The sequence below is a fragment of the Leptinotarsa decemlineata genome, unplaced genomic scaffold (assembly GCF_025532065.1).
Source record: "Leptinotarsa decemlineata unplaced genomic scaffold, Ldec_3_MD MMD2_tig00026342_RagTag_RagTag, whole genome shotgun sequence".
NCBI lineage: Eukaryota > Metazoa > Arthropoda > Insecta > Coleoptera > Chrysomelidae > Leptinotarsa > Leptinotarsa decemlineata.
In genome coordinates this window covers 82,501-85,000 of record NW_027412695.1, presented here as the reverse complement: position 1 = coordinate 85,000, position 2,500 = coordinate 82,501, and the positions used below count along the sequence as shown (strand labels likewise).

At 49.8% G+C, this 2,500-nt stretch overlaps 2 non-coding genes across 2 annotated transcripts in view; both read left to right on the top strand.

The window, feature by feature from the left end:
* The first annotated feature begins 490 nt into the window (after positions 1 to 490).
* LOC141486052 (5.8S ribosomal RNA) lies at positions 491 to 645 on the top strand. The gene has a single exon (XR_012467608.1). It is a non-coding gene; the product is annotated as a 5.8S ribosomal RNA (ribosomal RNA).
* Positions 646 to 1,247: 602 nt separating this feature from the next.
* LOC141486015 (large subunit ribosomal RNA) overlaps positions 1,248 to 2,500 on the top strand; it is a 4,025-nt gene continuing 2,772 nt past the window's right edge. Inside the window, exon 1 of the ribosomal RNA XR_012467574.1 lies at positions 1,248 to 2,500. This exon is cut by the window's right edge and continues 2,772 nt beyond it. This is a non-coding gene — a ribosomal RNA (large subunit ribosomal RNA).

Below are 2,500 nucleotides of genomic sequence, written 5' to 3'. Positions count from 1 at the left end.
CGATATACGACGATACATTTCGCCGTCGATGACGATGATGCCGACGACGCCGCCTTCGCCGGGTACCTAGGAGTGTGTGACTGTTAAAAAACCGCTCCGTAGGAAATTATGTTTAATCGCGGTCGAAACGTGAAAGTTTCGTTTCGTACGAATTTTTACGTTACCGGATTACACAACGAGATTTCCGATGGTTGTGAAAGATATTCGCCCGGCCGTGTCAGTTAGAACGCATGGTAAATGAAATACTACGCGCGTCCTCTACACGACGAATATAAAAATTGAGTCGTGCGCGATTTCGGTACACGATGCCTCGTCTGAATATGTGGTGCCGTACGAATACGAAATCGTCGAGCGCTTCTCTTTTTTTATTTTTTTTAACAAGTATATATATATTTATGTACGTTGTTGCATTGGTATAATCTCAACGCTTGCCGAATCGAGACGTCGAACTCTTGAAATTATTTTTTTTGAGTACGTCTAAATAAAAGATTACCCTGAACGGTGAATCACTTGGCTCGTGGGTCGATGAAGAACGCAGCTAATTGCGCGTCAACTTGTGAACTGCAGGACACATGAACATCGACATTTCGAACGCACATTGCGGTCCTCGGATACTGTTCCTGGACCACTCCTGGCTGAGGGTCGTATCAATTTCAAAGACTGCTCGGTTTTTCAAAATTGATATTTTGTAAAAACGTCGGAGCGTGTTGGATGATTGACGTGTTGTTGTTGTTGTTGTTTGTCGTCTATCGAGTCGTCTCGTTATTATAATCGTTATCTAAGTATTTTATCGCCTTCGCGGCGATGACACTTGGTAACAAAAATAAATACACGTTGACGACGACGACGACGCCGACGACGACAAAGACGCGGCATCTTAAAGTGCGAAAGCGACGAATCGTTTTTTCTCATCGCAAGATGAGAGAAACGTTACGTAGTTTGTACACAACGAAATCGTATCGAGTCTCCGTTGTTGGGAAAGCGGCTGCCACGGCAATATACAGGTTCACGCTTGTAGTGTGTGTGTGTGTATGCTCTCGTTACGCACGATCGTCGTGTCCGAGAATCTTTGATGAATCGAAGACGACGTCTGATCGTGTCGAGCAGCGTACGTACACACGCACACACATTATTACAGGACGTCGAGAACTTTTTTGTCCGTTTCGGTAGTTCTCTCTCGAAATAACGACGGACGAGACTACGTACGTCGACTCGTTGCTGTTGAATAAACTGAAAAATTATTTTATCGACCTCAGAGCAGGTGAGACTACCCGCTGAATTTAAGCATATTACTAAGCGGAGGAAAAGAAACTAACTAGGATTCCCTCAGTAGCTGCGAGCGAACAGGGATAAGCCCAGCACCGAATCCCGCGGGTTAACCGCCGGGAAATGTGGTGTTAGGGAGGATCCGTTTATCCCGGAGTCGTACGGCGCGTCCAAGTCCTTCTTGAACGGGGCCACAGCCCATAGAGGGTGCCAGGCCCGTAGCGACCGCCGTCAATTTCGGGAGGATCTCTCCTCAGAGTCGGGTTGCTTGAGAGTGCAGCCCTAAGTGGGTGGTAAACTCCATCTAAGGCTAAATATGACCACGAGACCGATAGCGAACAAGTACCGTGAGGGAAAGTTGAAAAGCACTTTGAAGAGAGAGTTCAAGAGTACGTGAAACCGTTCAGGGGTAAACCTGAGAAACCCGAAAGGTCGAAGGAGGAAATTCATCGCGTTTCGATCGTCGGCGTTTGACGGGTTTCGTGACGGACGGCGTTCGCGTCGTTCGCTCAGCTCGTTTTTCGAACCGATATCGAACGCGTGCACTTTTCCTCTTGTAGGACGTTGCGATCCGTTGGGTGTCGGTCTAAGGTCCGGGTGGAGCCCACGTGAATTTTTCGCGTGGACCCTCGGTATCCCGGCCGACTCGCTCGACGGTATAACGATGGCGCGGGGCCGCTACTTTATAATTAGCGTTCGGCTCGTGGCAAGCGCGTCCGGTGTTTGACGGCGATCGGACCTAGCGCCGATCCTGTCCCCGGGCGACTGTTGGCTACGATGTTCTCGAACAGACCTCGTTGAAACGCCGATCTGCAACGCTATAGCTTTGGGTACTTTCAGGACCCGTCTTGAAACACGGACCAAGGAGTCTAGCATGTGCGCGAGTCATTGGGACATAACTAAACCTAAAGGCGCAATGAAAGTAAAGGTCTACCTTGCGTAGACCGAGGGAAGATGAGCGGTTCGCCCTCAAAGTGGCCGCTCCGCATTCCGGGGCGTCTCGTTCTCATTGCGAGAAGAGGCGCACCAAGAGCGTACACGCTGGGACCCGAAAGATGGTGAACTATGCCTGGTCAGGACGAAGTCAGGGGAAACCCTGATGGAGGTCCGTAGCGATTCTGACGTGCAAATCGATCGTCGGAACTGGGTATAGGGGCGAAAGACTAATCGAACCATCTAGTAGCTGGTTCCCTCCGAAGTTTCCCTCAGGATAGCTGGCGCTCGTCGCGTACGA